This window comes from Carassius carassius, chromosome 47 (genome assembly GCF_963082965.1).
Source record: "Carassius carassius chromosome 47, fCarCar2.1, whole genome shotgun sequence".
NCBI lineage: Eukaryota > Metazoa > Chordata > Actinopteri > Cypriniformes > Cyprinidae > Carassius > Carassius carassius.
Window position 1 is genome coordinate 4777955 of NC_081801.1, and position 12632 is coordinate 4790586.

The window sequence follows — 12632 nt, forward strand, 5'->3', positions numbered from 1 at the left end:
AGACCGTATTCTTAATCTCCATACCTTCACAACTAGGTGAGAAACTTCTGCCAAACCTAGAACTTTGCAGGACATAATTCAAGACAGTTGTTTTCCATAGTGCCTCAATGAAGAAATGATGGCACAGCATATGCGCTTGACATTGAACATTGCATAATTAAGTTGAATAACACAAACATGTATTTTTATACTTTTTATTGTCAGCAAATAAGACTGGGCAACCAAAAGAATACGATTTCATTATAAATTTCTTCCAAGTTGAAATGGTACATGCCATGACATTCGCATTTATTTATTACTGCATTCCTCTTTTAGAATGTTAGGAGAAACAAAACTGACAAAAGAACTGAAAACTGGGAACCCCAAACTATGGATGTCCACCACAAACAAAGCTAAAACCTTAAATGTGCTACCCTTGAATGAAAAAGGAGTACTACTGAGCTATTTTAACACTTTTCCTTCTTCATACTGTCAAATCAATAGATGCATACATTTTAAACTAGTCTAGGCTCTTTTAAAATGGCGAATGTGCGACTGACTACAACAATCTTCTCCATCCCTTCTTTATCAATTGATGAATTACTGCTGCTGCAATAATTGCTTGCAAATCTACCCAAATATCTATTTTATTAAATATTTTTAGTGAATATGACAAGCAAAAAAAAGCTAAAAATAGACTCCAAAACAAAGGTTCCAAAAGAGTGCTTTCACATTTTCCATTTTGGGTTGTTCAATTGGATTAGGCTGATGGATGATGGCATTGTCCATTGCTGATGTCTGACAGACATCACAATTTTCAGCCGATTAACTGTAGACATTGTCCGATGCCAATCTGGTAGACATCACCAAAGCTTATTCTCCAAATAACCTTTCAGTGAACAGTTCTCAATAGAACCTTTTTTTTCTGGCAAGTGTGAAGAATAACCTGTTAATAACTGTTATCCACTGTAAAGAACCTTTTGTCCGATGAACAAGTCTCATGGATGTTAAAGATTCTTGATGGAACCACAGATGCCAATAAAGAACCTTATTTTTAAGATTGTATAGCTTCAAAAGTGATGCAACTGTTTTGCTCTGTCTTTGGTTGCTTCCAAACACCACTGCAGTCAGCAAGCTGCACACAATGCTTGAACGAGACAGAGACAGACATGCCCACATCACAAACACAATCACAGCAGTGGGTCACGAAGGGTATGATGGGGGAAAATGAAAGGATATCAGTCCTCTAAATAGCCACAGTGATGGCACTCTCTCCATACTGGTAAATAGCGTTCCTCCATTTACGTTAAAGCACTATAATGTGTGGTAATGAGGTTACGAGACTGGACAAGGGTTAGGACCTCCAGAATGTTTTGAATATGTTACCCTTTAAAAAGACATATCACAAGTGAAACACCTTTAAAATCTCAACTGTTTCTCCTAGATAAAAAAAATAAATATTTAAAAACACACTGAAATTCAGCATAACCCATTCTGTTTGTGAGTTATCGCAGAACAGCGCGTTCCCTTCTTTTCTAGATAGCATCATTTTCTTACAGCCTCAGTGAGCTAGCTGACAGATTGTTGCTCATTCCTGCCTTTTCCTTTCATTAGTTTCTATCTGCATCTCCATCTACCTCTCCCCCTCTGCCGCTCTCCTTCCCACCTCCTTTAACTCAACATAAACCTCAAATTGACTCCAGAAACGGCTGAGTTAATTCAGTGTGAGCAGAGTTTATTAGTTAACAAAATGCTTCTCTGCCCACAGAGAAGAAATATAACAAATTAGAGCTATTTATAATCTCAATTGTTGTAGATAGGAATGGGAATAAAAGAAAAGCAAATGGCTTAAATGCCCTGGTTTTTAAATGCCTTCTGAGGGAAAAGGCCCCAGTAATCTCATTTGTGTCTCCTTCAGAGTTTCATAGGAGATCTCAATCTCAAACTGTGCTCAGGTTTGCCAAAGTCAGCAATCAAAAGAAGAGATTTCAGCACGAACTCAAGAATGTTCATCTAAATATCCCAAGCTGAAATAGTCACATTTATTTATTATGCCATGCTCTTATTTTATGTCAACAAACATGTTTTTATTTCCCCTTAAGAATATGAGGAGAAACATCTGAGACAAAGTACTTCAAACTGAGAACTCATACCTCTTTGTGTCCACAACAAAGCTAAAAAAAAATGCTGTACTTTTGAATGGAAAAGGAGAACATCTGAGCTATTTTTAACACTTCTTCTTCTTCAAATTGACAAATCAAGTAGACAACAGCTGTAGAAATATGAAACGTGCTTTGCCGAACAGTGAGGTCTATGGAACTTATCAGAAAGGCTTGTTTAAATATACTGTACAAAGGCAGTTGTGATAAAATAACACTTTCCAGCTCAAGACAAATTATATATATATATATATATATATATATATATATATATATATATATATATATATATATATATATATATATATATATATTTTACTTATTGAATGATTATTAAAATGTATAATTGTTACATGTTAATAATCATTTAATACATATCTTTCAATAAGATCATTCAATAAGTATCTTTTTAAAATAATCAAATATTATTTAAAATTGTTTAAAATTTTGACTTTTAGAGCAATATGCTGCTTTAAACCCAGATAGATAAATAAATAAAAAGAGGCAAATAAAATCATACACATAGACACTGATTATGGTTAATTATGTGTTTCTGTGGCTATGACACACACATAGACAAAATCTCTGGCGCTGGATGACCTTTACATTACAGTCTAGGAAAAAGGCAAAGCACGCGCGCGTCTCACAACAGCAAAATAACCACATACACCAAGCCAACTTGTCATTAGCAGAATCCAAATGACTGTAAACAGACTATTGTTACCTTAAAAACTGCTACCCAGAGAACGTCCACAGATAGAAAAAAAATCCAATAAAACCCAAAACACATCCAGAGCGTGACTCAGACCAGTACAGCATTCACTGTGATCCAAGAATCAATCCCGAGCGTGACTCTGTCCAATACAAGTGCATTACTGAGTCAAACAGCCCGGTAAAAAGTCTATAGCTGCAACCGTAAAATCAAAAAGCTCCATGGGGCAGCAGTGAACCGACAGCAGCAGAGCTGTCATAAACTTTTCCCCTCACTGCTCACAACATCTGCATTGGGGTCTCTGGGGGGGAAACGACAGCCTCCGTTTGCTCTCAGGACGGCCACGGGGGGCGTACACACTTTTGAGACAGTCCTCACACACTACAAGAGCCCTACAGATACACACACGGACAAAGACTGCGACCTCAGAGGGAGGGAGCGCGAGAGAGAGCGCGTGAGCGTGTTTGAGGAAGTGTTTCGAGAGGAGGAGAGATCCGAACACCTCACTCACGAACTCCCTGATCGGTTCAGATTCACACACTCGCAGTTACAGTCCTCACTGCCCGTCAGACAGCTAAAACGCTCAATGGTAGTGTCTTTTTTGGACTTTAAGTTCTCTATAGTAGGCTATTCGAAGTGTTTTCATAGGCTTTTGGTGTAGAAATGTCTGCGCCTGCATTACAGAGTCGTTCACATGCAGCTCACGCAGGTGTTAAACTTTGCCTAATGGACTTTCTTCATCGCTGGCAAATGATGGATGGATTTGCGTTTTTATCCACTTAAGCCAGCAAACTGTTTTTCCTCTGTGTTAAATGTGATATAAAATCTGAGGCGCGTAAGTTAACTGTTCTAAATCGACGTTTGACCGAAACAAATAACAAATAATAATAATAATTATATATATATATATATATATATATATATATATATATATATATATATATATATATATATATATATATATATATATATATATATATATATATATATATATATACTGTATGAATGATTTAAAACTATATGTATGTACTTGCTTATACTTACTATATCATTGCTAATGTGTATAATGTCTGGAATCTAATGAGAACCACCATAATAATGGCAATTAAGACTAACAAACTAACTAAAATTTGCATCTTAAGTATGATTTAGCATCATGAAAATAATATCAGTGTGCAGGAAAAAAATTATTGAGGTTAAAATTTGAACTGGGCATTTATTTATTCATTCAGTTCGCCCAGTTCGCAAACAGTTCTTTAATAAAAAATTATTTGGGCTCTGTCAGATTTTATTTTGACTGAATCAGATCAAAGCTGACTCTAAATTGCTTTGGTTGAGTTAAAGTATAGACATTTTTTCAGAAAAGTCCCTACAGTCTATGACTAAACGCGACTTCTTTAGTATTCCAGCTGAATCAGGGCTTGATCTGTCTGTCATGTAGTGGCACTTCAAACAGACGTCTAACTTCAGACAACCAACTGCATTCCTGAGCATCGCTTTTCATGACATCCTTATCAAACCATCAAACATATTGTGGCAACAGGGGGAGATCCACAATGATTTAAACTAAAACATGTCTTTGGGATAATAATGTAGCTATCCAAAATTAAGTGCTGCTGTAATCCAAGACGGGAAAACTATGTCAGTGTTAAAAATAACGTAAAAACGAGGTTAAATCAAGTGCCATGTAAGAAAGAAGATTATCTTTAAATTAAACCCAGTGGCCAAATATTGTGTGGACAGAAAGTGTGTATGTAAGATTGGAGGGAACATCGCAGACATTATTACTGCTGGTGTGAGTTGTTGAGTTTCTGCAGCTTTTGAGACTGATGGCTGCTTTTGTACAACTGTAATAGTCACTCAGCCCATCGTCTTTACACAGGACTTGCATACTGAATGTACCATAAACATGAATATGCATAGAAAAAAAATCAATATGAAGTAGGGCAGGCTTTTGAATATGCTTTATCTTAAGTCTTTGTTTAGAAAAGGTCTGATCCAAAGGAATCTGAATCTGGACCTCAGTCTTGATCTGAGTTTGAAACTGAATATAGTTTTGGGTGTGGAGTGGAGTCTAGATTTAAATGGGAATTTGAAAGTGAATCCGGATCTGAACATAATTTTGGATTGGGTTTTTGACTGATCTAGGTGTAGGTTTAGAAGTGTATTTAAATCTGAATTTGTATCTGAACATAGATTTGGATCTTTGTGGGGGTCTGGATCTGGGTCTAGATTTGAATTAGGATTTGGATCTGAATAAAATCTGACTCTAGGCAGGCCTTTGAATGTAGTTTTGGATCTGGATCTGGGAGATTTAAATATAGGTTTGAATCTGGATCTGAACATAGTTTTGCACCTGGGTCTGGGTGTATATTTAAATGTGGATTTGAATTTGGTTTGGGGTCTGGAACTGGATCTAGATATAATGTGGATATGTGTTTGAATCTGGATCTGAATGAAATCTGATTGATGTCAGGCTTTGAATATAGATTTGGATCTGGACCTGGTTGTAGATTTAGATACTGTATGGATTTTAATCTGGTTTTGGATATGTAATGATGCAAGAAATAATAATAATAATAGGAAATAATAAAGTTCCTATTATTTTTCTTTTTTATTATTAGTGTTGTTTACATAAGACTATAGCTTGCTGTGCTACTTTAAAAGTAAAACAGCATATTAAAAATTTAAGCATCTAGAAAACCTTGTTTATTACATCAGTATAAATGTACCCTTTGTGAATACTCTACCTCACAAACATTTAGTTGCAATTATAAATCTGACCTGCTTTTATGGCCCATTGGGTATGAACATCTAGCAAACATCAACTCTAACCTATTAAAAACTAACTTTAACTTATTTTGGAGCTGTTTATTCTGGGCTGATGCCTCAAATGGTAAGGCGGTGTGATACTGTAAAAACTCACTGGTTGAGTCAGTTTATGTTACAATGACCTTAATGTACAGTATGATAAAAAAGTATAAATATCCATATTATGATTGCAGCAATTAAATATATTAACCTTTTTCTGTATCCAGATGGAAATCTGGCCTGTTTCATTGGTGCTGTGTGCCGTCCACTCAAGAGGTTCCAGATCTCTGTGTCATAATTAATCACTGTGGTTACATTGGACAGCCATGCTAGATGGAGTGCAGAAGTCACCCACTGTGCAACAGCTGTTGATATTCTATTTCCCACAATGCACAAGGAGAGACAGAGGTCACAGGCTTACTGGGATCATCAAACTGTTGCCGTGGTGACCGACCATTGGAAAGTCTGACTCATGATGGAAGGTTTGCATTTTTGAACTTTCAAAGCACAAAGATTCATTATTTATTGAACACCATTTGTACTCATTAAACTATTGGATATATTAAGAGCAACTCAATTTTGACATTGAGTCTCTGGGGTGCCCTCTAGTGTAATGAAAAATCTGACTCTATAAATAAAAAATGTAAAAAAAAAAGCAAAACATGTACTCATTCTTAGTTCATCCAAGATGTAGATTGTTTCTTCAAGGGAAAAGATTTTGAGGAATTTAGCATTACAATTTGCTAACCAAGCGGATCCTCTGCAGTGAATGGGTGGTGTCAGAATGAGTCCACGGAAGCAAATATATAGAGTGTATTAAAATAAACACTTAAATGTGTATTTTGGACATTTTCTTTCCACTGGTTACTATAATATGGAAGTAAAATAACCCTAAAATGAGCCTTTTGACTACAAATAAGTGAGCTAAAGAACTTGGATTTTCTTTGAATTCATCTATCAAGCCATTAATACGTTTGTTCTCCCTGTGCACTCATAAAGATATCCCATGGGTCTCTTCTACTCACTGAGCTGTACATTTATCCAACAATATTATATATATATATATATATATATACAGTACAGACTAAAAGTTTGGACACACCTTCTCATTCAAAGACTTTTCTTTATTTTCATTACTATGAAAATTGTAGATTCACTCTGAAGGCATCAAAACTATGAATTAACACATGTGGAATTATATATGGAATTATATACATAACAAAAAAGTGTGAAACAACTGAAAATATGTCATATTCTAGGTTCTTCAAAGTAGCCACCTTTTGCTTTGATTACTGCTTTGCACACTCTTGGCATTCTCTTGATGAGCTTCAAGAGGTAGTCACCTGAAATGGTCTTCCAACAGTCTTGAAGGAGTTCCCCGAGAGATGCTTAGCACTTGTTGCCTTTTTTGGCCCTTTTGCCTTCTGTCTGCGGTCCAGCTCACCCCTAAACCATCTCGATTGGGTTCAGGTCCGGTGACTGTGGAGGCCAGGTCATCTGGCGCAGCACCCCATCACTCTCCTTCTTGGTCAAATAGCCCTTGATGCCTTCAGTGTGACTCTACAATTTTCATAGTCATTAAAATAAAGAAAACACTTTGAATGAGAAGGTGTGTCCAAACTTCCAAAATCAATCAGCTGTCCGTATTTAATAAATAAGAAGCAAATATATAGCCTAGCAGACAATGTAATAAGCCGCCGGCAGGATCACTTGCATTGCATGTGAACTAAACTCAGCGCGTGCCTCAGATTTGAGAAATATAGGCTATGTATTACAGAAAGCTTGAAATGTCTTCTTTTAAACTAAAATAATCAAACCAAAATAAATGGGCTGCTCTCTGATGATTGTAATCCATATGAAATGTGCATTTCTCTCTGGCGTTCATAGCGAGTCCGCATCGTCAACTTCATCTTTGCAGCAACACAGAAAACACCAGTTTATTACTAAACAAATAAATGACTCCTTGCATATTTTCGAACCAGCAGGCCATTCTGGGTTGAGCGAGACTCCACGGAATGAGCGAGCGGATCGGGATATTCAGAAATGCGCTCTCCGCTCACGAGCTCTGATCGGAACAAACCCGAGCCTCAATGTCTGCTGACCTTGCAGAAACATACAAATAGACATAGCCAGACTAGACTATTTTAGTACAAATTATGAGTTTACTGACGATATTTTATAATTCTTGACAAAATTATAATATACTAAGTTTTATTTTTTATTTGTTTGCCTAGTTAGTTTTGCCTAGGCCCAATGACGCTTAGATGAGCATTTGCTGCTTTTTAAAAATGCGGGTCAGGAAGCGGGTCGGGTACATTTTTTTTTTTTTTTTTTTTTTTGCGGTCCGAGTTGCGGGCGGGTTAGTTGAAAACGTTGGTCGGGTGCGGGTTATTAATACATTGACCCGCGCATCACTGATATATATGCATAAACAGGCCTTCAGAGAGAGCACTTCACCAGGCTCATTTGAGGTGGGTGATGTGTCCAGAACAGTTAGTCAGGTTCGATCTCTTCTTTGTGTTTGTGGACGGATGGGGGAAGGCAGGCAAATGCATGGCATGTTTGTTCAGGGCATGTGTCTTTGTAATTGGGCGTTAAAATAATATATGCTTTCAGGCATAAAAGACCAACAGCTGGGCTGACTTAAAATATATTATGGCAGTATTTAACAGTATTCCACATATCAGCAAATAAATACATAGCAATAATTAGTTAAAATATTGATAAAATAAAATTAGTAAAATTTAGTTTTATTGCAAAACTTGTGTTAGGAAACATTTGTGTGCGTACTGAAATCCCTCTTTTTTGATTTTGTTGAATTTCTTTAAATTAATTAAATCTCTCCTTCTTTTATTCCAATCCAAATGGCCATTTAACATTCTACATTTATTAACTCATAAATGTATTTATTAAATTCTGAAATGTACAAAGACATTTAGAGAGGTGATTTTACAGAGGAAAACTGATCAGAGGCTATGATGTCCAAGTCTATGATTTTTCCCTGTATCTTGACAATTTTTTTCTTTCTAAAAAATGAGACCTTGTTGACGTACATCCATAAGCATCTGTTCCACCGGCTGTAAACATCACAAATCGTGTTGCTATTCCCAAGTGCAAATTTCTTGCAGCATGTGCGTGTCTGTCTGAAGATTTGTCCTCCATTTCTCACAGACTCTGAGCCCCAGGGCAGTAACCTTACTGTCAATGCGATGGGACGGTCACTGATGCACAGAGAGTTGATGTCATGTCAGGTCAGGGGTCACAGCAGATACTTATAAATTGTTCTGGGCAACGCTAGGAAACAGACTGCTGAGAACGGAACTCCTGAGAGATGTTTGTCCCTGTGAGATGAACCTCCATGTTTACCCAAGCTGGGAGTAGAGAGGAATCTGCTTGTGTGGTGATAGTTTAAGTGTTGACACATTCCACAGTTCCTAAGCTCTCTAATGCCCTAACACACGAAGTAGATGATAGACTCCATCTCTGCTGGGGTTTTTAATGGTAAAGTTTTATAAACGACAAAATAAATGTGTTCTTATTCATTTAACATCAAGTGAGGTTGCTTTTTAAGGTAAAAAAAAGGTGCCAATACAGAACCTTGAGTGTCACCAGTGTTTCACACCCTAGAACAAAATCAAAGGATAATTAGATGAACTTATATGAATATGAATCTTGTTCTGATTTAAGACCATATGTGACTGCCAGACTAATTCATTATAGGATGTGTTCATGCAACAATAGGTATCATTTAATCAAAATTACGAGATTAGTCAAGAGTAAGTAAAAATTACCAATATTGTTTCACTAAAATGTCAATTCATTAAACATTTTCTGTAAAATGGGTTGTTATGAATAGGCTAATTATGGTCAGAAATTAATATTTTATACTTTTACATTGATTAGCCCAAGAAAGCCTACCATGTTTTTATTTCAGACATATTTGCGGTAATTTGTTTTGTGTAGTTATATGCAGTTGTTCATTATTTATTTATTTTACCATAGTGAATAAGCAGAGGGCTGCTTCAGGACCAATATGAAACGTCTGTGTGACTCTCATCAGTTGAAATCAGTTTCTGACATTTATTTCCAGACTACAAGTGTGAAAATTGAACCTGGGTTGGCAAAAAGGGCTTTAACATCAAAGGTTAGAGTTCATTTCCAGTGAATAATTCAACTAATCAGGATTTACATTGGTTTTGAGGTGTATTAATAAAGGATCTGGTCTGGATTCAGTTTAAAGTGATCCACTGACAGGCCAGGCATGTTGGGACAAGCGTGGGGCTTAAGTATTAAAGCCAATGGGTTTGCTCACACTGACAGGTGCTGTCAGGGGTCGTCACACTTGGTTGTTGGTTTTATGACTGCCTTATTTTGAGTTTTTCGAAAGGGTTGCTGATCAAAAACACTATTTAGTAGTGGCAGAAAATTCAATAAATAAATAAATTCTGGGCATCATAAAAAATATTAATTATTAATAATTATAAATAATAAATAAGGTCTACTATTTGTCTGAACTCTTTAGGAAAAAGTTAAAGTGTGGAATGAAATTCATATTTCTTGGACATTAGTTCCCCCCAGTGACGAGAAGTGAAATAACGCTTTAAACGATTCACTTTATAGATGCAACTGTCCACATGATGTACAACACTGTTCTTTTTTTTTTAAGAAATTAAAAAATAACACCTCATAACATAGTTGTGTGAGAGTGAAGATAAAACATATTCTTTAATAAATCGTAGCTCTGTTTGTTATGTCAGCTCACTTATCACTATTTGTGGCTCAACTAGCTGGTATTTTCACTTGTAAAAAAAATTGATACATGGCATAAATTGTATGTGTAGAAGTGTGTAATTGTTGTTTTTCTTTTTTCTGTATTACCTTACTGTTTATATAAAGGTCAGTGAAGTTTATTGTATCAAGATTTTATGTTAACATTAAGAAGAAAAAGAATATATATATATATATATATATATATATATATATATATATATATATATATATATATATATATATATATATATATATATATATATATACATACATATAGTACAGACCAAAAGTTTGGACACACCTTCTCATTCAAAGAGTTTTTGAATGAGAAGGTGTGTCCAAACTTTTGGTCTGTACTGTATATATTATAAAATAATTAACAAAACACTGCTTAAAATAGTTTTAGATGGCATATTGTGCATGAATCTGAGATAACTGTAAACTATTTCCTCAGACATAATGAGCTGTTTGTGTGTTTCATCTTGTTTGTGAAATGATTTTGTTTTCTTTCCGGACAGATAACAGTCACTGGTGAGAACAGCAGCTCACACACTCATCTCCCACTCACTCACACACCCAGCACTAAAACAAGAACAACACTGACATCTACATTATGATGCGATATGTTGTTCTGCCCAAAGAGTGATAAGAAGTGTGTCTTTTTTAAAAACAAAGAGCTACGTGAAAGATCAATATTTACTGCTTTTTTGTGACAGAATGGCAGAAATTGGAAGGAAAAATTATACGACCAACATATAGGCTGACCTTCTAGGTCTGTATACTAAAATACAAGTGTTCATATCAACTGAGCTCTTCAGGTTAAAATAAGACAAAATATTTCTAATTAAAAACATGTGGGCTTTTTTTAAATAACATTATATTCATTAGGCAAAAAAATCTGGAAGATTAACAATTCGGTTTGACAAAAAAAAATACAGAAAAATAAATATATTTTAAATATTTTTCATATTGATTTTTCAGTATTTTTTAATAATAATTTTAGATTTTTTTAATATATTTTTATGTTTAATATTATGTTTTATTGTTTAATGAATAGCATAATAAAAACTACATAAGCAATTTTATGTATTGATGTTTGTTATTTTTTGTAAAGATTCTCTTCAAAAACTTTACATTCAAAACTTTCAGTTCAGTAAGATTTTTTTTTTAAATAAATGAATACTTTTATTTAGCAAGGATATTTTTCTTAATTATTTATATATATTTATTTGAAAATGTTTTGTTATATATTTAAAAAAAAATTTTATTTAAAAATATTTCCAATATTATTGTTTAAATAGAATTGCCTGATAATTAATAGCATAATAAAAAAACAGTATAACTTTAAGTACGGAATAGTATTTGAGTTGTCATTTATTTATTTATAAATGTGGTTCAGTGGTAGAGAGCATTGCGTTAGCAGCGCAAAAGGTCATGGGTTCAATTCCCAGGAAACACACATGTATACAAAAATGTATAGCCTGGATGCACTGTACGTTGCTTTGGATAAAATCATCTGCTAAATTTCAATGTATTTAATCAATAAAATCTTTTACATATATATATATATATATATATATATATATATATATATACCATTAACAGAACAGTTTTTTAAGTATTTTTGATTAAATCACTGCAAGTGAGCATAAGAAACTTCTATCAGAAACATAAAAACTAAATTAAAAACTAGATTAACTATTTTGCATTTAATGACTTATACGATGAACTAAAGACTAGATGTTTGAGGGGTAAGACTATTGCACAGAAAACTATATAATACATTTTGAGCAACATGACATTAGCAATTGATAATGTAGGAAACCGCGGATAAATGTACAAAAGTAATCGCAACTTGTTCAAAAGAATGAGAAACTGGTTTTATGATGTGTATAAATGACTAGATGATGTTGTACAAGTAGTTTTGAGAATTTCATTTCTGATATGAGAAATGCACCAAAGTGACTGAGAAAAACTGTAATGCATCAGTATATCAGCATCAGAGTAAATCTTTTGCATCCATGTGGTGTAGTAACAGAATCTACCAGTAGACGGCTTACAGAGCCATGCTAACCAGCCAACCCATCCGCACCTTAACCTATCAGTCCTAACATTATAGGGAGACGCCAGAGGATTGTGAGTAATCGTTTTAATGGCATTCAAGTGTGAAAAGATCACACTGTCACCCTAAACACCCTAAA